The sequence below is a fragment of the Hyla sarda genome, unplaced genomic scaffold (genome assembly GCF_029499605.1).
Source record: "Hyla sarda isolate aHylSar1 unplaced genomic scaffold, aHylSar1.hap1 scaffold_659, whole genome shotgun sequence".
NCBI lineage: Eukaryota > Metazoa > Chordata > Amphibia > Anura > Hylidae > Hyla > Hyla sarda.
In genome coordinates, this window is record NW_026610674.1 from 119,173 (window position 1) to 141,832 (window position 22,660).

The 22,660-nt window shown below is 46.6% G+C and overlaps 10 non-coding genes and 1 pseudogene across 10 annotated transcripts; all 11 read left to right on the plus strand.

Moving 5' to 3' along the window:
• Window positions 1-789: 789 nt before the first annotated feature.
• Window positions 790-980, plus strand: LOC130342865 (U2 spliceosomal RNA). The gene has a single exon (XR_008882337.1). It is a non-coding gene; the product is annotated as a U2 spliceosomal RNA (small nuclear RNA).
• A 2,095-nt stretch (window positions 981-3,075) lies between these two features.
• On the plus strand, window positions 3,076-3,266 carry LOC130342867 (U2 spliceosomal RNA). Its single transcript, XR_008882339.1, has one exon. It is a non-coding gene; the product is annotated as a U2 spliceosomal RNA (small nuclear RNA).
• A 2,080-nt stretch (window positions 3,267-5,346) lies between these two features.
• On the plus strand, window positions 5,347-5,534 carry LOC130342821 (U2 spliceosomal RNA). Its single transcript, XR_008882298.1, has one exon. It is a non-coding gene; the product is annotated as a U2 spliceosomal RNA (small nuclear RNA).
• A 685-nt stretch (window positions 5,535-6,219) lies between these two features.
• Window positions 6,220-6,401, plus strand: LOC130342815 (U2 spliceosomal RNA). The gene has a single exon (XR_008882294.1). It is a non-coding gene; the product is annotated as a U2 spliceosomal RNA (small nuclear RNA).
• Window positions 6,402-8,512: 2,111 nt separating this feature from the next.
• LOC130342816 (U2 spliceosomal RNA) lies at window positions 8,513-8,676 on the plus strand (annotated as a pseudogene).
• Window positions 8,677-10,773: 2,097 nt separating this feature from the next.
• LOC130342868 (U2 spliceosomal RNA) lies at window positions 10,774-10,964 on the plus strand. The gene has a single exon (XR_008882340.1). It is a non-coding gene; the product is annotated as a U2 spliceosomal RNA (small nuclear RNA).
• A 2,085-nt stretch (window positions 10,965-13,049) lies between these two features.
• On the plus strand, window positions 13,050-13,240 carry LOC130342869 (U2 spliceosomal RNA). Its single transcript, XR_008882341.1, has one exon. It is a non-coding gene; the product is annotated as a U2 spliceosomal RNA (small nuclear RNA).
• Window positions 13,241-15,329: 2,089 nt separating this feature from the next.
• LOC130342871 (U2 spliceosomal RNA) lies at window positions 15,330-15,520 on the plus strand. Its single transcript, XR_008882342.1, has one exon. It is a non-coding gene; the product is annotated as a U2 spliceosomal RNA (small nuclear RNA).
• Window positions 15,521-17,605: 2,085 nt separating this feature from the next.
• LOC130342872 (U2 spliceosomal RNA) lies at window positions 17,606-17,796 on the plus strand. The gene has a single exon (XR_008882343.1). It is a non-coding gene; the product is annotated as a U2 spliceosomal RNA (small nuclear RNA).
• A 2,082-nt stretch (window positions 17,797-19,878) lies between these two features.
• On the plus strand, window positions 19,879-20,069 carry LOC130342777 (U2 spliceosomal RNA). The gene has a single exon (XR_008882260.1). It is a non-coding gene; the product is annotated as a U2 spliceosomal RNA (small nuclear RNA).
• A 2,089-nt stretch (window positions 20,070-22,158) lies between these two features.
• LOC130342778 (U2 spliceosomal RNA) lies at window positions 22,159-22,349 on the plus strand. Its single transcript, XR_008882261.1, has one exon. It is a non-coding gene; the product is annotated as a U2 spliceosomal RNA (small nuclear RNA).
• Window positions 22,350-22,660: the final 311 nt, after the last annotated feature.

The following is a 22,660-nucleotide window of genomic DNA, read 5'->3' on the forward strand; positions in this document are numbered from 1 at the left end:
CTGTGCTGTGATGTCACTCAATACCACTGACATCACTAGGTGTAAACAACATCTCTCCTTTGCTGTGTATGTGACTATGGAGCTGTTTGGTGATGTCGTCTATTATGGCCTTCATAGAAGCAACAGGAGATTGTTGCATCCATCTAGAACCCTCAGAACTACAGTGCTATGATGTCACTCACTTCCACAGGCCTTGCAGAGTGTAAACAACAACAACCCAGCTTTGTTGTGTATGTAACCATAGGGATTTGTGATGTCACCTAGAACCTTCACAGCAGCGACAGCTTTATGAGGAGCATCAGCACTGCTCTGCCTGAGCAGAACCATCACCGCCATAGGTTGTCAAATAACCCGGATTTAACCCACACAGGTAAGTCCAATGGGGTACAGGCATGTCCTCTATGCTTACAGCTTCCCGTGGGTGTTGGTTTGATACCGTTTGGGGACAGCCAAGGAGGCATCTGCAGGCAACAAAGGTAGGTGTGTGCTTGTGTGTGTGTTTCCTATGCAGATCCTAAGCCCAGTGTCACATGCAAGTAGGAGGAGTAAGAAGGGTTCCTGGCAAATCCGGGTTATGGATTGCATTTAAAAAGGCCCCGTGGGAGTGCAATGGGCCCCTGTCTTGCTGCTTAGCAATAATGGTATGGGTTTAGGTTCTGCTGTGTGTACTGGTGGTTGACTGCCCCCCAGCCCAGAGTGTGCATGGAAAATTGTCTGGCAGCCTCCCTGACAGCAAGCAGTGATAGTGCCCATGAAGGGGACCTTGTTGGGCCCGCCCCTTTCACGGTTATCGCTTCTCGGCCTTTTGGCTAAGATCAAGTGTAGTATCTGTTCTTATCAGTTTAATATCTGATACGTCCCCTATCTGGGGACCATATATTAAATGGATTTTTGAGAACGGGGGCCGATTTCGAAGCTTGCTTCCGTCGCCCTATGCATTGACCCGATATGGCAGTATCTTCGGGTACAGTGCACCACCCCCTTACAGGGTTAAAAAGAAAGATTCCTACTTTCATTGCTACCTGCTTGCTGGCTAGCCAGCTAGCCAGCCCTGTGGGCCTTGCTGCTGCAGCCAAAAAACAAAAGGTGGTGCTGCTGCTGCTGCTTCTGCTGCTTCTGCTTGTGTCTGGCCGCTGTTGGAGCGTCCAGGCACAGGACTTCTGCTGCTGCTGACTAAATGGCCTCCTTAATTGGATCATTTGAGTAGCCAGCACACCTGTGCAGGTAGGGCATGACATGATAGGCAGCTGCCTTGATAGCGGGTGGGTGCTGAATGTTCCTAATTGACAAAATAAGATTAATGCTTATGAAGAAATATAAAATCTCATCCCTTCCCCAATATCGCGCCACACCCCTACCCCTTAATTCCCTGGTTGAACTTGATGGACATATGTCTTTTTTCGACCGTACTAACTATGTAACTATGTAACATAACATGGGGGGGGGGGGGGGGGGTCTCCTGGCTGTTCACACAGGTGTGTCATTGCTGTACATTGACCATGCATTGCTTCTGTGGTATTGCAAAGGCAAAGACAAATGCTTCCAGCCATCCATTGCACTAATGGATTGGTCATCAGCTGGCTGTCTATGTCCCGCATCAATATAGACCAAAGTACAGAGGGTTAGGCTATGCTATTGTGCACCTACCTGATGCATCAGAAGGTGCGAGGCCCTTGCTAAATTCTGTGCACAGACTTTGAGATCTATACTTTAGACTGTATCTAAACCTGCTCCAACATGGACTGACATTCTGGCCTACTTTCAGCCGATGCGACTTGTCTGTCGCTGAACAGTCGCTTTTTATGTATTCAGCACCTATGTATAATGTTGTAAAAATGCTCTAGAAGCTAAAGTCGCAGAAATGTCACACATATTTGGCCTGCAACTTTCTGTGCGACAAATTCAGACAGGAAAAATCAGTATAAATCCTTAGAAAATTATCCCCCAGTGTCTCCATCTGCTGGCGGTATTGAATAAGCATTGCTGCACTGATGGGGTATGCATTAGACGAAAAAAAAGAAGAAAAAGAAGAATAATACGCCCAGAAAAGAGGCGAAAAGGAGAAAAACGTAAAAAAACGTGAAAAAAAAGTAAGAGGAAGAGAAGGGAAAAAAAGGTGGAAATGGGTTTAAAAGTGATTTCGGCGGAGAAATATATATATATATATATATATATATATATATATATATATATATATATATACGCGCACACACACACATATATATAAACGTATTCTCCGTTGAGATATTGCAGCCGCTGCTGTGTCCAGGCCCAGGAGCCTTAGCACTGTGCTGTGATGTCACTCAATACCACTGACATCACTAGGTGTAAACAACATCTCTCCTTTGCTGTGTATGTGACTATGGAGCTGTTTGGTGATGTCGTCTATTATGGCCTTCATAGAAGCAACAGGAGATTGTTGCATCCATCTAGAACCCTCAGAACTACAGTGCTATGATGTCACTCACTTCCACAGGCCTTGCAGAGTGTAAACAACAACAACCCAGCTTTGTTGTGTATGTAACCATAGGGATTTGTGATGTCACCTAGAACCTTCACAGCAGCGACAGCTTTATGAGGAGCATCAGCACTGCTCTGCCTGAGCAGAACCATCACCGCCATAGGTTGTCAAATAACCCGGATTTAACCCACACAGGTAAGTCCAATGGGGTGCAGGCATGTCCTCTATGCTTACAGCTTCCCGTGGGTGTTGGTTTGATACCGTTTGGGGACAGCCAAGGAGGCATCTGCAGGCAACAAAGGTAGGTGTGTGCTTGTGTGTGTGTTTCCTATGCAGATCCTAAGCCCAGTGTCACATGCAAGTAGGAGGAGTAAGAAGGGTTCCTGGCAAATCCGGGTTATGGATTGCATTTAAAAAGGCCCCGTGGGAGTGCAATGGGCCCCTGTCTTGCTGCTTAGCAATAATGGTATGGGTTTAGGTTCTGCTGTGTGTACTGGTGGTTGACTGCCCCCCAGCCCAGAGTGTGCATGGAAAATTGTCTGGCAGCCTCCCTGACAGCAAGCAGTGATAGTGCCCATGAAGGGGACCTTGTTGGGCCCGCCCCTTTCACGGTTATCGCTTCTCGGCCTTTTGGCTAAGATCAAGTGTAGTATCTGTTCTTATCAGTTTAATATCTGATACGTCCCCTATCTGGGGACCATATATTAAATGGATTTTTGAGAACGGGGGCCGATTTCGAAGCTTGCTTCCGTCGCCCTATGCATTGACCCGATATGGCAGTATCTTCGGGTACAGTGCACCACCCCCTTACAGGGTTAAAAAGAAAGATTCCTACTTTCATTGCTACCTGCTTGCTGGCTAGCCAGCTAGCCAGCCCTGTGGGCCTTGCTGCTGCAGCCAAAAAACAAAAGGTGGTGCTGCTGCTGCTGCTTCTGCTGCTTCTGCTTGTGTCTGGCCGCTGTTGGAGCGTCCAGGCACAGGACTTCTGCTGCTGCTGACTAAATGGCCTCCTTAATTGGATCATTTGAGTAGCCAGCACACCTGTGCAGGTAGGGCATGACATGATAGGCAGCTGCCTTGATAGCGGGTGGGTGCTGAATGTTCCTAATTGACAAAATAAGATTAATGCTTATGAAGAAATATAAAATCTCATCCCTTCCCCAATATCGCGCCACACCCCTACCCCTTAATTCCCTGGTTGAACTTGATGGACATATGTCTTTTTTCGACCGTACTAACTATGTAACTATGTAACATAACATGGGGGGGGGGGGTCTCCTGGCTGTTCACACAGGTGTGTCATTGCTGTACATTGACCATGCATTGCTTCTGTGGTATTGCAAAGGCAAAGACAAATGCTTCCAGCCATCCATTGCACTAATGGATTGGTCATCAGCTGGCTGTCTATGTCCCGCATCAATATAGACCAAAGTACAGAGGGTTAGGCTATGCTATTGTGCACCTACCTGATGCATCAGAAGGTGCGAGGCCCTTGCTAAATTCTGTGCACAGACTTTGAGATCTATACTTTAGACTGTATCTAAACCTGCTCCAACATGGACTGACATTCTGGCCTACTTTCAGCCGATGCGACTTGTCTGTCGCTGAACAGTCGCTTTTTATGTATTCAGCACCTATGTATAATGTTGTAAAAATGCTCTAGAAGCTAAAGTCGCAGAAATGTCACACATATTTGGCCTGCAACTTTCTGTGCGACAAATTCAGACAGGAAAAATCAGTATAAATCCTTAGAAAATTATCCCCCAGTGTCTCCATCTGCTGGCGGTATTGAATAAGCATTGCTGCACTGATGGGGTATGCATTAGACGGAAAAAAAGAAGAAAAAGAAGAATAATACGCCCAGAAAAGAGGCGAAAAGGAGAAAAACGTAAAAAAACGTGAAAAAAAAGTAAGAGGAAGAGAAGGGAAAAAAAGGTGGAAATGGGTTTAAAAGTGATTTCGGCGGAGAATATATATATATATATATATATATATATATATATATATATATACGCGCACACACACACATATATATAAACGTATTCTCCGTTGAGATATTGCAGCCGCTGCTGTGTCCAGGCCCAGGAGCCTTAGCACTGTGCTGTGATGTCACTCAATACCACTGACATCACTAGGTGTAAACAACATCTCTCCTTTGCTGTGTATGTGACTATGGAGCTGTTTGGTGATGTCGTCTATTATGGCCTTCATAGAAGCAACAGGAGATTGTTGCATCCATCTAGAACCCTCAGAACTACAGTGCTATGATGTCACTCACTTCCACAGGCCTTGCAGAGTGTAAACAACAACAACCCAGCTTTGTTGTGTATGTAACCATAGGGATTTGTGATGTCACCTAGAACCTTCACAGCAGCGACAGCTTTATGAGGAGCATCAGCACTGCTCTGCCTGAGCAGAACCATCACCGCCATAGGTTGTCAAATAACCCGGATTTAACCCACACAGGTAAGTCCAATGGGGTGCAGGCATGTCCTCTATGCTTACAGCTTCCCGTGGGTGTTGGTTTGATACCGTTTGGGGACAGCCAAGGAGGCATCTGCAGGCAACAAAGGTAGGTGTGTGCTTGTGTGTGTGTTTCCTATGCAGATCCTAAGCCCAGTGTCACATGCAAGTAGGAGGAGTAAGAAGGGTTCCTGGCAAATCCGGGTTATGGATTGCATTTAAAAAGGCCCCGTGGGAGTGCAATGGGCCCCTGTCTTGCTGCTTAGCAATAATGGTATGGGTTTAGGTTCTGCTGTGTGTACTGGTGGTTGACTGCCCCCCAGCCCAGAGTGTGCATGGAAAATTGTCTGGCAGCCTCCCTGACAGCAAGCAGTGATAGTGCCCATGAAGGGGACCTTGTTGGGCCCGCCCCTTTCACGGTTATCGCTTCTCGGCCTTTTGGCTAAGATCAAGTGTAGTATCTGTTCTTATCAGTTTTTCATGCCAGTGTACAGTAACGCCGGTATGGGGCTGGTGGGGATGGGTGCTGCATGGAGGATGCAGGTGTACCAGGGCTTTCCGGGGCTGGTTCTGAGGAATCAGCTCGACGGCTGCCCCGATGTGACCTGTTCCCTCCGGGTCTCGCCATGAGGCTGAGAGGGTCTAGAGCCGAGGTACTTTTGTGCCTCGGGGAGTGGTGACCCCGAGGTGCCGAAACTCACTGGGAGAATAGACTCACTGAGTTGAAGCACGGGCACCATAATCTCTTCACCTTGTGGCACTCACCTCTTGATTCCCGGCCTTCTGGCTAGGATCAGAGAAATTTTTATAGATCCGGCCGGATGTCCGGGCAGTATATCTGCACACATTCACTTATTTATTTCTTTTTTGTCTCACTGTGTCACTTTTTGCGTGTTGTGTGTTCACAGGATTTGTCAGGATGCGGTTGCCCTTCTGGGTGTCCCTCCTGGCGGTCTAGGGGAGGTGTGTGTGGCCATTAGGTTCCGCACCTCCCTGCAAACACCCCGGGTACTCCTGCTTTGGCAGGGTACCTACCGTAATCGGCTCTGCGGGCAGATACCTTGGCTAACGCCAAGGGGGATGCCGGGAGCATTTGTGGTCCCCTAGTAGCTTCGGCGAAAAGGGACATCGAACCTGGAACCTCGCAGGTACCTTTTGGTCCGGAGGCGAAGGGTAAGGTTTGTTGGGGGGCCTCTCTCCTATCGGAGAAGGGCTTGCGATAGACCGCATCCTTTGTGCACTTTTTTTAGTGTAACACGTTTGCACTTTTTCTTGCACTTTGGGTGAATCGAAAGCACGTTCCTCGGCTTTAGATAAAGTAGTATCTGTTCTTATCAGTTTAATATCTGATACGTCCCCTATCTGGGGACCATATATTAAATGGATTTTTGAGAACGGGGGCCGATTTCGAAGCTTGCTTCCGTCGCCCTATGCATTGACCCGATATGGCAGTATCTTCGGGTACAGTGCACCACCCCCTTACAGGGTTAAAAAGAAAGATTCCTACTTTCATTGCTACCTGCTTGCTGGCTAGCCAGCTAGCCAGCCCTGTGGGCCTTGCTGCTGCAGCCAAAAAACAAAAGGTGGTGCTGCTGCTGCTGCTTCTGCTTCTGCTGCTTCTGCTTGTGTCTGGCCGCTGTTGGAGCGTCCAGGCACAGGACTTCTGCTGCTGCTGACTAAATGGCCTCCTTAATTGGATCATTTGAGTAGCCAGCACACCTGTGCAGGTAGGGCATGACATGATAGGCAGCTGCCTTGATAGCGGGTGGGTGCTGAATGTTCCTAATTGACAAAATAAGATTAATGCTTATGAAGAAATATAAAATCTCATCCCTTCCCCAATATCGCGCCACACCCCTACCCCTTAATTCCCTGGTTGAACTTGATGGACATATGTCTTTTTTCGACCGTACTAACTATGTAACTATGTAACATAACATGGGGGGGGGGGGGGGGGGGGTCTCCTGGCTGTTCACACAGGTGTGTCATTGCTGTACATTGACCATGCATTGCTTCTGTGGTATTGCAAAGGCAAAGACAAATGCTTCCAGCCATCCATTGCACTAATGGATTGGTCATCAGCTGGCTGTCTATGTCCCGCATCAATATAGACCAAAGTACAGAGGGTTAGGCTATGCTATTGTGCACCTACCTGATGCATCAGAAGGTGCGAGGCCCTTGCTAAATTCTGTGCACAGACTTTGAGATCTATACTTTAGACTGTATCTAAACCTGCTCCAACATGGACTGACATTCTGGCCTACTTTCAGCCGATGCGACTTGTCTGTCGCTGAACAGTCGCTTTTTATGTATTCAGCACCTATGTATAATGTTGTAAAAATGCTCTAGAAGCTAAAGTCGCAGAAATGTCACACATATTTGGCCTGCAACTTTCTGTGCGACAAATTCAGACAGGAAAAATCAGTATAAATCCTTAGAAAATTATCCCCCAGTGTCTCCATCTGCTGGCGGTATTGAATAAGCATTGCTGCACTGATGGGGTATGCATTAGACGAAAAAAAAGAAGAAAAAGAAGAATAATACGCCCAGAAAAGAGGCGAAAAGGAGAAAAACGTAAAAAAACGTGAAAAAAAAGTAAGAGGAAGAGAAGGGAAAAAAAGGTGGAAATGGGTTTAAAAGTGATTTCGGCGGAGAAATATATATATATATATATATATATATATATATATATATATATATATATATATATATATACGCGCACACACACACATATATATAAACGTATTCTCCGTTGAGATATTGCAGCCGCTGCTGTGTCCAGGCCCAGGAGCCTTAGCACTGTGCTGTGATGTCACTCAATACCACTGACATCACTAGGTGTAAACAACATCTCTCCTTTGCTGTGTATGTGACTATGGAGCTGTTTGGTGATGTCGTCTATTATGGCCTTCATAGAAGCAACAGGAGATTGTTGCATCCATCTAGAACCCTCAGAACTACAGTGCTATGATGTCACTCACTTCCACAGGCCTTGCAGAGTGTAAACAACAACAACCCAGCTTTGTTGTGTATGTAACCATAGGGATTTGTGATGTCACCTAGAACCTTCACAGCAGCGACAGCTTTATGAGGAGCATCAGCACTGCTCTGCCTGAGCAGAACCATCACCGCCATAGGTTGTCAAATAACCCGGATTTAACCCACACAGGTAAGTCCAATGGGGTGCAGGCATGTCCTCTATGCTTACAGCTTCCCGTGGGTGTTGGTTTGATACCGTTTGGGGACAGCCAAGGAGGCATCTGCAGGCAACAAAGGTAGGTGTGTGCTTGTGTGTGTGTTTCCTATGCAGATCCTAAGCCCAGTGTCACATGCAAGTAGGAGGAGTAAGAAGGGTTCCTGGCAAATCCGGGTTATGGATTGCATTTAAAAAGGCCCCGTGGGAGTGCAATGGGCCCCTGTCTTGCTGCTTAGCAATAATGGTATGGGTTTAGGTTCTGCTGTGTGTACTGGTGGTTGACTGCCCCCCAGCCCAGAGTGTGCATGGAAAATTGTCTGGCAGCCTCCCTGACAGCAAGCAGTGATAGTGCCCATGAAGGGGACCTTGTTGGGCCCGCCCCTTTCACGGTTATCGCTTCTCGGCCTTTTGGCTAAGATCAATATCTGATACGTCCCCTATCTGGGGACCATATATTAAATGGATTTTTGAGAACGGGGGCCGATTTCGAAGCTTGCTTCCGTCGCCCTATGCATTGACCCGATATGGCAGTATCTTCGGGTACAGTGCACCACCCCCTTACAGGGTTAAAAAGAAAGATTCCTACTTTCATTGCTACCTGCTTGCTGGCTAGCCAGCTAGCCAGCCCTGTGGGCCTTGCTGCTGCAGCCAAAAAACAAAAGGTGGTGCTGCTGCTGCTGCTTCTGCTGCTTCTGCTTGTGTCTGGCCGCTGTTGGAGCGTCCAGGCACAGGACTTCTGCTGCTGCTGACTAAATGGCCTCCTTAATTGGATCATTTGAGTAGCCAGCACACCTGTGCAGGTAGGGCATGACATGATAGGCAGCTGCCTTGATAGCGGGTGGGTGCTGAATGTTCCTAATTGACAAAATAAGATTAATGCTTATGAAGAAATATAAAATCTCATCCCTTCCCCAATATCGCGCCACACCCCTACCCCTTAATTCCCTGGTTGAACTTGATGGACATATGTCTTTTTTCGACCGTACTAACTATGTAACTATGTAACATAACATGGGGGGGGGGGGTCTCCTGGCTGTTCACACAGGTGTGTCATTGCTGTACATTGACCATGCATTGCTTCTGTGGTATTGCAAAGGCAAAGACAAATGCTTCCAGCCATCCATTGCACTAATGGATTGGTCATCAGCTGGCTGTCTATGTCCCGCATCAATATAGACCAAAGTACAGAGGGTTAGGCTATGCTATTGTGCACCTACCTGATGCATCAGAAGGTGCGAGGCCCTTGCTAAATTCTGTGCACAGACTTTGAGATCTATACTTTAGACTGTATCTAAACCTGCTCCAACATGGACTGACATTCTGGCCTACTTTCAGCCGATGCGACTTGTCTGTCGCTGAACAGTCGCTTTTTATGTATTCAGCACCTATGTATAATGTTGTAAAAATGCTCTAGAAGCTAAAGTCGCAGAAATGTCACACATATTTGGCCTGCAACTTTCTGTGCGACAAATTCAGACAGGAAAAATCAGTATAAATCCTTAGAAAATTATCCCCCAGTGTCTCCATCTGCTGGCGGTATTGAATAAGCATTGCTGCACTGATGGGGTATGCATTAGACGGAAAAAAAGAAGAAAAAGAAGAATAATACGCCCAGAAAAGAGGCGAAAAGGAGAAAAACGTAAAAAAACGTGAAAAAAAAGTAAGAGGAAGAGAAGGGAAAAAAAGGTGGAAATGGGTTTAAAAGTGATTTCGGCGGAGAAATATATATATATATATATATATATATATATATATATATATATACGCGCACACACACACATATATATAAACGTATTCTCCGTTGAGATATTGCAGCCGCTGCTGTGTCCAGGCCCAGGAGCCTTAGCACTGTGCTGTGATGTCACTCAATACCACTGACATCACTAGGTGTAAACAACATCTCTCCTTTGCTGTGTATGTGACTATGGAGCTGTTTGGTGATGTCGTCTATTATGGCCTTCATAGAAGCAACAGGAGATTGTTGCATCCATCTAGAACCCTCAGAACTACAGTGCTATGATGTCACTCACTTCCACAGTCACTCACTTCCACAGGCCTTGCAGAGTGTAAACAACAACAACCCAGCTTTGTTGTGTATGTAACCATAGGGATTTGTGATGTCACCTAGAACCTTCACAGCAGCGACAGCTTTATGAGGAGCATCAGCACTGCTCTGCCTGAGCAGAACCATCACCGCCATAGGTTGTCAAATAACCCGGATTTAACCCACACAGGTAAGTCCAATGGGGTGCAGGCATGTCCTCTATGCTTACAGCTTCCCGTGGGTGTTGGTTTGATACCGTTTGGGGACAGCCAAGGAGGCATCTGCAGGCAACAAAGGTAGGTGTGTGCTTGTGTGTGTGTTTCCTATGCAGATCCTAAGCCCAGTGTCACATGCAAGTAGGAGGAGTAAGAAGGGTTCCTGGCAAATCCGGGTTATGGATTGCATTTAAAAAGGCCCCGTGGGAGTGCAATGGGCCCCTGTCTTGCTGCTTAGCAATAATGGTATGGGTTTAGGTTCTGCTGTGTGTACTGGTGGTTGACTGCCCCCCAGCCCAGAGTGTGCATGGAAAATTGTCTGGCAGCCTCCCTGACAGCAAGCAGTGATAGTGCCCATGAAGGGGACCTTGTTGGGCCCGCCCCTTTCACGGTTATCGCTTCTCGGCCTTTTGGCTAAGATCAAGTGTAGTATCTGTTCTTATCAGTTTAATATCTGATACGTCCCCTATCTGGGGACCATATATTAAATGGATTTTTGAGAACGGGGGCCGATTTCGAAGCTTGCTTCCGTCGCCCTATGCATTGACCCGATATGGCAGTATCTTCGGGTACAGTGCACCACCCCCTTACAGGGTTAAAAAGAAAGATTCCTACTTTCATTGCTACCTGCTTGCTGGCTAGCCAGCTAGCCAGCCCTGTGGGCCTTGCTGCTGCAGCCAAAAAACAAAAGGTGGTGCTGCTGCTGCTGCTTCTGCTGCTTCTGCTTGTGTCTGGCCGCTGTTGGAGCGTCCAGGCACAGGACTTCTGCTGCTGCTGACTAAATGGCCTCCTTAATTGGATCATTTGAGTAGCCAGCACACCTGTGCAGGTAGGGCATGACATGATAGGCAGCTGCCTTGATAGCGGGTGGGTGCTGAATGTTCCTAATTGACAAAATAAGATTAATGCTTATGAAGAAATATAAAATCTCATCCCTTCCCCAATATCGCGCCACACCCCTACCCCTTAATTCCCTGGTTGAACTTGATGGACATATGTCTTTTTTCGACCGTACTAACTATGTAACTATGTAACATAACATGGGGGGGGGGGGGGGGGGTCTCCTGGCTGTTCACACAGGTGTGTCATTGCTGTACATTGACCATGCATTGCTTCTGTGGTATTGCAAAGGCAAAGACAAATGCTTCCAGCCATCCATTGCACTAATGGATTGGTCATCAGCTGGCTGTCTATGTCCCGCATCAATATAGACCAAAGTACAGAGGGTTAGGCTATGCTATTGTGCACCTACCTGATGCATCAGAAGGTGCGAGGCCCTTGCTAAATTCTGTGCACAGACTTTGAGATCTATACTTTAGACTGTATCTAAACCTGCTCCAACATGGACTGACATTCTGGCCTACTTTCAGCCGATGCGACTTGTCTGTCGCTGAACAGTCGCTTTTTATGTATTCAGCACCTATGTATAATGTTGTAAAAATGCTCTAGAAGCTAAAGTCGCAGAAATGTCACACATATTTGGCCTGCAACTTTCTGTGCGACAAATTCAGACAGGAAAAATCAGTATAAATCCTTAGAAAATTATCCCCCAGTGTCTCCATCTGCTGGCGGTATTGAATAAGCATTGCTGCACTGATGGGGTATGCATTAGACGAAAAAAAAGAAGAAAAAGAAGAATAATACGCCCAGAAAAGAGGCGAAAAGGAGAAAAACGTAAAAAAACGTGAAAAAAAAGTAAGAGGAAGAGAAGGGAAAAAAAGGTGGAAATGGGTTTAAAAGTGATTTCGGCGGAGATATATATATATATATATATATATATATATATATATATATATACGCGCACACACACACATATATATAAACGTATTCTCCGTTGAGATATTGCAGCCGCTGCTGTGTCCAGGCCCAGGAGCCTTAGCACTGTGCTGTGATGTCACTCAATACCACTGACATCACTAGGTGTAAACAACATCTCTCCTTTGCTGTGTATGTGACTATGGAGCTGTTTGGTGATGTCGTCTATTATGGCCTTCATAGAAGCAACAGGAGATTGTTGCATCCATCTAGAACCCTCAGAACTACAGTGCTATGATGTCACTCACTTCCACAGGCCTTGCAGAGTGTAAACAACAACAACCCAGCTTTGTTGTGTATGTAACCATAGGGATTTGTGATGTCACCTAGAACCTTCACAGCAGCGACAGCTTTATGAGGAGCATCAGCACTGCTCTGCCTGAGCAGAACCATCACCGCCATAGGTTGTCAAATAACCCGGATTTAACCCACACAGGTAAGTCCAATGGGGTGCAGGCATGTCCTCTATGCTTACAGCTTCCCGTGGGTGTTGGTTTGATACCGTTTGGGGACAGCCAAGGAGGCATCTGCAGGCAACAAAGGTAGGTGTGTGCTTGTGTGTGTGTTTCCTATGCAGATCCTAAGCCCAGTGTCACATGCAAGTAGGAGGAGTAAGAAGGGTTCCTGGCAAATCCGGGTTATGGATTGCATTTAAAAAGGCCCCGTGGGAGTGCAATGGGCCCCTGTCTTGCTGCTTAGCAATAATGGTATGGGTTTAGGTTCTGCTGTGTGTACTGGTGGTTGACTGCCCCCCAGCCCAGAGTGTGCATGGAAAATTGTCTGGCAGCCTCCCTGACAGCAAGCAGTGATAGTGCCCATGAAGGGGACCTTGTTGGGCCCGCCCCTTTCACGGTTATCGCTTCTCGGCCTTTTGGCTAAGATCAAGTGTAGTATCTGTTCTTATCAGTTTAATATCTGATACGTCCCCTATCTGGGGACCATATATTAAATGGATTTTTGAGAACGGGGGCCGATTTCGAAGCTTGCTTCCGTCGCCCTATGCATTGACCCGATATGGCAGTATCTTCGGGTACAGTGCACCACCCCCTTACAGGGTTAAAAAGAAAGATTCCTACTTTCATTGCTACCTGCTTGCTGGCTAGCCAGCTAGCCAGCCCTGTGGGCCTTGCTGCTGCAGCCAAAAAACAAAAGGTGGTGCTGCTGCTGCTGCTTCTGCTGCTTCTGCTTGTGTCTGGCCGCTGTTGGAGCGTCCAGGCACAGGACTTCTGCTGCTGCTGACTAAATGGCCTCCTTAATTGGATCATTTGAGTAGCCAGCACACCTGTGCAGGTAGGGCATGACATGATAGGCAGCTGCCTTGATAGCGGGTGGGTGCTGAATGTTCCTAATTGACAAAATAAGATTAATGCTTATGAAGAAATATAAAATCTCATCCCTTCCCCAATATCGCGCCACACCCCTACCCCTTAATTCCCTGGTTGAACTTGATGGACATATGTCTTTTTTCGACCGTACTAACTATGTAACTATGTAACATAACATGGGGGGGGGGGGGGGGGGTCTCCTGGCTGTTCACACAGGTGTGTCATTGCTGTACATTGACCATGCATTGCTTCTGTGGTATTGCAAAGGCAAAGACAAATGCTTCCAGCCATCCATTGCACTAATGGATTGGTCATCAGCTGGCTGTCTATGTCCCGCATCAATATAGACCAAAGTACAGAGGGTTAGGCTATGCTATTGTGCACCTACCTGATGCATCAGAAGGTGCGAGGCCCTTGCTAAATTCTGTGCACAGACTTTGAGATCTATACTTTAGACTGTATCTAAACCTGCTCCAACATGGACTGACATTCTGGCCTACTTTCAGCCGATGCGACTTGTCTGTCGCTGAACAGTCGCTTTTTATGTATTCAGCACCTATGTATAATGTTGTAAAAATGCTCTAGAAGCTAAAGTCGCAGAAATGTCACACATATTTGGCCTGCAACTTTCTGTGCGACAAATTCAGACAGGAAAAATCAGTATAAATCCTTAGAAAATTATCCCCCAGTGTCTCCATCTGCTGGCGGTATTGAATAAGCATTGCTGCACTGATGGGGTATGCATTAGACGAAAAAAAAGAAGAAAAAGAAGAATAATACGCCCAGAAAAGAGGCGAAAAGGAGAAAAACGTAAAAAAACGTGAAAAAAAAGTAAGAGGAAGAGAAGGGAAAAAAAGGTGGAAATGGGTTTAAAAGTGATTTCGGCGGAGAAATATATATATATATATATATATATATATATATATATATATATATACGCGCACACACACACATATATATAAACGTATTCTCCGTTGAGATATTGCAGACGCTGCTGTGTCCAGGCCCAGGAGCCTTAGCACTGTGCTGTGATGTCACTCAATACCACTGACATCACTAGGTGTAAACAACATCTCTCCTTTGCTGTGTATGTGACTATGGAGCTGTTTGGTGATGTCGTCTATTATGGCCTTCATAGAAGCAACAGGAGATTGTTGCATCCATCTAGAACCCTCAGAACTACAGTGCTATGATGTCACTCACTTCCACAGGCCTTGCAGAGTGTAAACAACAACAACCCAGCTTTGTTGTGTATGTAACCATAGGGATTTGTGATGTCACCTAGAACCTTCACAGCAGCGACAGCTTTATGAGGAGCATCAGCACTGCTCTGCCTGAGCAGAACCATCACCGCCATAGGTTGTCAAATAACCCGGATTTAACCCACACAGGTAAGTCCAATGGGGTGCAGGCATGTCCTCTATGCTTACAGCTTCCCGTGGGTGTTGGTTTGATACCGTTTGGGGACAGCCAAGGAGGCATCTGCAGGCAACAAAGGTAGGTGTGTGCTTGTGTGTGTGTTTCCTATGCAGATCCTAAGCCCAGTGTCACATGCAAGTAGGAGGAGTAAGAAGGGTTCCTGGCAAATCCGGGTTATGGATTGCATTTAAAAAGGCCCCGTGGGAGTGCAATGGGCCCCTGTCTTGCTGCTTAGCAATAATGGTATGGGTTTAGGTTCTGCTGTGTGTACTGGTGGTTGACTGCCCCCCAGCCCAGAGTGTGCATGGAAAATTGTCTGGCAGCCTCCCTGACAGCAAGCAGTGATAGTGCCCATGAAGGGGACCTTGTTGGGCCCGCCCCTTTCACGGTTATCGCTTCTCGGCCTTTTGGCTAAGATCAAGTGTAGTATCTGTTCTTATCAGTTTAATATCTGATACGTCCCCTATCTGGGGACCATATATTAAATGGATTTTTGAGAACGGGGGCCGATTTCGAAGCTTGCTTCCGTCGCCCTATGCATTGACCCGATATGGCAGTATCTTCGGGTACAGTGCACCACCCCCTTACAGGGTTAAAAAGAAAGATTCCTACTTTCATTGCTACCTGCTTGCTGGCTAGCCAGCTAGCCAGCCCTGTGGGCCTTGCTGCTGCAGCCAAAAAACAAAAGGTGGTGCTGCTGCTGCTGCTTCTGCTGCTTCTGCTTGTGTCTGGCCGCTGTTGGAGCGTCCAGGCACAGGACTTCTGCTGCTGCTGACTAAATGGCCTCCTTAATTGGATCATTTGAGTAGCCAGCACACCTGTGCAGGTAGGGCATGACATGATAGGCAGCTGCCTTGATAGCGGGTGGGTGCTGAATGTTCCTAATTGACAAAATAAGATTAATGCTTATGAAGAAATATAAAATCTCATCCCTTCCCCAATATCGCGCCACACCCCTACCCCTTAATTCCCTGGTTGAACTTGATGGACATATGTCTTTTTTCGACCGTACTAACTATGTAACTATGTAACATAACATGGGGGGGGGGGGTCTCCTGGCTGTTCACACAGGTGTGTCATTGCTGTACATTGACCATGCATTGCTTCTGTGGTATTGCAAAGGCAAAGACAAATGCTTCCAGCCATCCATTGCACTAATGGATTGGTCATCAGCTGGCTGTCTATGTCCCGCATCAATATAGACCAAAGTACAGAGGGTTAGGCTATGCTATTGTGCACCTACCTGATGCATCAGAAGGTGCGAGGCCCTTGCTAAATTCTGTGCACAGACTTTGAGATCTATACTTTAGACTGTATCTAAACCTGCTCCAACATGGACTGACATTCTGGCCTACTTTCAGCCGATGCGACTTGTCTGTCGCTGAACAGTCGCTTTTTATGTATTCAGCACCTATGTATAATGTTGTAAAAATGCTCTAGAAGCTAAAGTCGCAGAAATGTCACACATATTTGGCCTGCAACTTTCTGTGCGACAAATTCAGACAGGAAAAATCAGTATAAATCCTTAGAAAATTATCCCCCAGTGTCTCCATCTGCTGGCGGTATTGAATAAGCATTGCTGCACTGATGGGGTATGCATTAGACGGAAAAAAAGAAGAAAAAGAAGAATAATACGCCCAGAAAAGAGGCGAAAAGGAGAAAAACGTAAAAAAACGTGAAAAAAAAGTAAGAGGAAAAGAAGGGAAAAAAAGGTGGAAATGGGTTTAAAAGTGATTTCGGCGGAGAAATATATATATATATATATATATATATATATATATATATATATATATACGCGCACACACACACATATATATAAACGTATTCTCCGTTGAGATATTGCAGCCGCTGCTGTGTCCAGGCCCAGGAGCCTTAGCACTGTGCTGTGATGTCACTCAATACCACTGACATCACTAGGTGTAAACAACATCTCTCCTTTGCTGTGTATGTGACTATGGAGCTGTTTGGTGATGTCGTCTATTATGGCCTTCATAGAAGCAACAGGAGATTGTTGCATCCATCTAGAACCCTCAGAACTACAGTGCTATGATGTCACTCACTTCCACAGGCCTTGCAGAGTGTAAACAACAACAACCCAGCTTTGTTGTGTATGTAACCATAGGGATTTGTGATGTCACCTAGAACCTTCACAGCAGCGACAGCTTTATGAGGAGCATCAGCACTGCTCTGCCTGAGCAGAACCATCACCGCCATAGGTTGTCAAATAACCCGGATTTAACCCACACAGGTAAGTCCAATGGGGTGCAGGCATGTCCTCTATGCTTACAGCTTCCCGTGGGTGTTGGTTTGATACCGTTTGGGGACAGCCAAGGAGGCATCTGCAGGCAACAAAGGTAGGTGTGTGCTTGTGTGTGTGTTTCCTATGCAGATCCTAAGCCCAGTGTCACATGCAAGTAGGAGGAGTAAGAAGGGTTCCTGGCAAATCCGGGTTATGGATTGCATTTAAAAAGGCCCCGTGGGAGTGCAATGGGCCCCTGTCTTGCTGCTTAGCAATAATGGTATGGGTTTAGGTTCTGCTGTGTGTACTGGTGGTTGACTGCCCCCCAGCCCAGAGTGTGCATGGAAAATTGTCTGGCAGCCTCCCTGACAGCAAGCAGTGATAGTGCCCATGAAGGGGACCTTGTTGGGCCCGCCCCTTTCACGGTTATCGCTTCTCGGCCTTTTGGCTAAGATCAAGTGTAGTATCTGTTCTTATCAGTTTAATATCTGATACGTCCCCTATCTGGGGACCATATATTAAATGGATTTTTGAGAACGGGGGCCGATTTCGAAGCTTGCTTCCGTCGCCCTATGCATTGACCCGATATGGCAGTATCTTCGGGTACAGTGCACCACCCCCTTACAGGGTTAAAAAGAAAGATTCCTACTTTCATTGCTACCTGCTTGCTGGCTAGCCAGCTAGCCAGCCCTGTGGGCCTTGCTGCTGCAGCCAAAAAACAAAAGGTGGTGCTGCTGCTGCTGCTTCTGCTTCTGCTGCTTCTGCTTGTGTCTGGCCGCTGTTGGAGCGTCCAGGCACAGGACTTCTGCTGCTGCTGACTAAATGGCCTCCTTAATTGGATCATTTGAGTAGCCAGCACACCTGTGCAGGTAGGGCATGACATGATAGGCAGCTGCCTTGATAGCGGGTGGGTGCTGAATGTTCCTAATTGACAAAATAAGATTAATGCTTATGAAGAAATATAAAATCTCAGCCCTTCCCCAATATCGCGCCACACCCCTACCCCTTAATTCCCTGGTTGAACTTGATGGACATATGTCTTTTTTCGACCGTACTAACTATGTAACTATGTAACATAACATGGGGGGGGGGGGGGGTCTCCTGGCTGTTCACACAGGTGTGTCATTGCTGTACATTGACCATGCATTGCTTCTGTGGTATTGCAAAGGCAAAGACAAATGCTTCCAGCCATCCATTGCACTAATGGATTGGTCATCAGCTGGCTGTCTATGTCCCGCATCAATATAGACCAAAGTACAGAGGGTTAGGCTATGCTATTGTGCACCTACCTGATGCATCAGAAGGTGCGAGGCCCTTGCTAAATTCTGTGCACAGACTTTGAGATCTATACTTTAGACTGTATCTAAACCTGCTCCAACATGGACTGACATTCTGGCCTACTTTCAGCCGATGCGACTTGTCTGTCGCTGAACAGTCGCTTTTTATGTATTCAGCACCTATGTATAATGTTGTAAAAATGCTCTAGAAGCTAAAGTCGCAGAAATGTCACACATATTTGGCCTGCAACTTTCTGTGCGACAAATTCAGACAGGAAAAATCAGTATAAATCCTTAGAAAATTATCCCCCAGTGTCTCCATCTGCTGGCGGTATTGAATAAGCATTGCTGCACTGATGGGGTATGCATTAGACGAAAAAAAAGAAGAAAAAGAAGAATAATACGCCCAGAAAAGAGGCGAAAAGGAGAAAAACGTAAAAAAACGTGAAAAAAAAGTAAGAGGAAGAGAAGGGAAAAAAAGGTGGAAATGGGTTTAAAAGTGATTTCGGCGGAGAAATATATATATATATATATATATATATATATATATACGCGCACACACACACATATATATAAACGTATTCTCCGTTGAGATATTGCAGCCGCTGCTGTGTCCAGGCCCAGGAGCCTTAGCACTGTGCTGTGATGTCACTCAATACCACTGACATCACTAGGTGTAAACAACATCTCTCCTTTGCTGTGTATGTGACTATGGAGCTGTTTGGTGATGTCGTCTATTATGGCCTTCATAGAAGCAACAGGAGATTGTTGCATCCATCTAGAACCCTCAGAACTACAGTGCTATGATGTCACTCACTTCCACAGGCCTTGCAGAGTGTAAACAACAACAACCCAGCTTTGTTGTGTATGTAACCATAGGGATTTGTGATGTCACCTAGAACCTTCACAGCAGCGACAGCTTTATGAGGAGCATCAGCACTGCTCTGCCTGAGCAGAACCATCACCGCCATAGGTTGTCAAATAACCCGGATTTAACCCACACAGGTAAGTCCAATGGGGTGCAGGCATGTCCTCTATGCTTACAGCTTCCCGTGGGTGTTGGTTTGATACCGTTTGGGGACAGCCAAGGAGGCATCTGCAGGCAACAAAGGTAGGTGTGTGCTTGTGTGTGTGTTTCCTATGCAGATCCTAAGCCCAGTGTCACATGCAAGTAGGAGGAGTAAGAAGGGTTCCTGGCAAATCCGGGTTATGGATTGCATTTAAAAAGGCCCCGTGGGAGTGCAATGGGCCCCTGTCTTGCTGCTTAGCAATAATGGTATGGGTTTAGGTTCTGCTGTGTGTACTGGTGGTTGACTGCCCCCCAGCCCAGAGTGTGCATGGAAAATTGTCTGGCAGCCTCCCTGACAGCAAGCAGTGATAGTGCCCATGAAGGGGACCTTGTTGGGCCCGCCCCTTTCACGGTTATCGCTTCTCGGCCTTTTGGCTAAGATCAAGTGTAGTATCTGTTCTTATCAGTTTAATATCTGATACGTCCCCTATCTGGGGACCATATATTAAATGGATTTTTGAGAACGGGGGCCGATTTCGAAGCTTGCTTCCGTCGCCCTATGCATTGACCCGATATGGCAGTATCTTCGGGTACAGTGCACCACCCCCTTACAGGGTTAAAAAGAAAGATTCCTACTTTCATTGCTACCTGCTTGCTGGCTAGCCAGCTAGCCAGCCCTGTGGGCCTTGCTGCTGCAGCCAAAAAACAAAAGGTGGTGCTGCTGCTGCTGCTTCTGCTGCTTCTGCTTGTGTCTGGCCGCTGTTGGAGCGTCCAGGCACAGGACTTCTGCTGCTGCTGACTAAATGGCCTCCTTAATTGGATCATTTGAGTAGCCAGCACACCTGTGCAGGTAGGGCATGACATGATAGGCAGCTGCCTTGATAGCGGGTGGGTGCTGAATGTTCCTAATTGACAAAATAAGATTAATGCTTATGAAGAAATATAAAATCTCATCCCTTCCCCAATATCGCGCCACACCCCTACCCCTTAATTCCCTGGTTGAACTTGATGGACATATGTCTTTTTTCGACCGTACTAACTATGTAACTATGTAACATAACATGGGGGGGGGGGGGGGGGGTCTCCTGGCTGTTCACACAGGTGTGTCATTGCTGTACATTGACCATGCATTGCTTCTGTGGTATTGCAAAGGCAAAGACAAATGCTTCCAGCCATCCATTGCACTAATGGATTGGTCATCAGCTGGCTGTCTATGTCCCGCATCAATATAGACCAAAGTACAGAGGGTTAGGCTATGCTATTGTGCACCTACCTGATGCATCAGAAGGTGCGAGGCCCTTGCTAAATTCTGTGCACAGACTTTGAGATCTATACTTTAGACTGTATCTAAACCTGCTCCAACATGGACTGACATTCTGGCCTACTTTCAGCCGATGCGACTTGTCTGTCGCTGAACAGTCGCTTTTTATGTATTCAGCACCTATGTATAATGTTGTAAAAATGCTCTAGAAGCTAAAGTCGCAGAAATGTCACACATATTTGGCCTGCAACTTTCTGTGCGACAAATTCAGACAGGAAAAATCAGTATAAATCCTTAGAAAATTATCCCCCAGTGTCTCCATCTGCTGGCGGTATTGAATAAGCATTGCTGCACTGATGGGGTATGCATTAGACGAAAAAAAAGAAGAAAAAGAAGAATAATACGCCCAGAAAAGAGGCGAAAAGGAGAAAAACGTAAAAAAACGTGAAAAAAAAGTAAGAGGAAGAGAAGGGAAAAAAAGGTGGAAATGGGTTTAAAAGTGATTTCGGCGGAGAAATATATATATATATATATATATATATATATATATATATATATATACGCGCACACACACACATATATATAAACGTATTCTCCGTTGAGATATTGCAGCCGCTGCTGTGTCCAGGCCCAGGAGCCTTAGCACTGTGCTGTGATGTCACTCAATACCACTGACATCACTAGGTGTAAACAACATCTCTCCTTTGCTGTGTATGTGACTATGGAGCTGTTTGGTGATGTCGTCTATTATGGCCTTCATAGAAGCAACAGGAGATTGTTGCATCCATCTAGAACCCTCAGAACTACAGTGCTATGATGTCACTCACTTCCACAGGCCTTGCAGAGTGTAAACAACAACAACCCAGCTTTGTTGTGTATGTAACCATAGGGATTTGTGATGTCACCTAGAACCTTCACAGCAGCGACAGCTTTATGAGGAGCATCAGCACTGCTCTGCCTGAGCAGAACCATCACCGCCATAGGTTGTCAAATAACCCGGATTTAACCCACACAGGTAAGTCCAATGGGGTGCAGGCATGTCCTCTATGCTTACAGCTTCCCGTGGGTGTTGGTTTGATACCGTTTGGGGACAGCCAAGGAGGCATCTGCAGGCAACAAAGGTAGGTGTGTGCTTGTGTGTGTGTTTCCTATGCAGATCCTAAGCCCAGTGTCACATGCAAGTAGGAGGAGTAAGAAGGGTTCCTGGCAAATCCGGGTTATGGATTGCATTTAAAAAGGCCCCGTGGGAGTGCAATGGGCCCCTGTCTTGCTGCTTAGCAATAATGGTATGGGTTTAGGTTCTGCTGTGTGTACTGGTGGTTGACTGCCCCCCAGCCCAGAGTGTGCATGGAAAATTGTCTGGCAGCCTCCCTGACAGCAAGCAGTGATAGTGCCCATGAAGGGGACCTTGTTGGGCCCGCCCCTTTCACGGTTATCGCTTCTCGGCCTTTTGGCTAAGATCAAGTGTAGTATCTGTTCTTATCAGTTTAATATCTGATACGTCCCCTATCTGGGGACCATATATTAAATGGATTTTTGAGAACGGGGGCCGATTTCGAAGCTTGCTTCCGTCGCCCTATGCATTGACCCGATATGGCAGTATCTTCGGGTACAGTGCACCACCCCCTTACAGGGTTAAAAAGAAAGATTCCTACTTTCATTGCTACCTGCTTGCTGGCTAGCCAGCTAGCCAGCCCTGTGGGCCTTGCTGCTGCAGCCAAAAAACAAAAGGTGGTGCTGCTGCTGCTGCTTCTGCTGCTTCTGCTTGTGTCTGGCCGCTGTTGGAGCGTCCAGGCACAGGACTTCTGCTGCTGCTGACTAAATGGCCTCCTTAATTGGATCATTTGAGTAGCCAGCACACCTGTGCAGGTAGGGCATGACATGATAGGCAGCTGCCTTGATAGCGGGTGGGTGCTGAATGTTCCTAATTGACAAA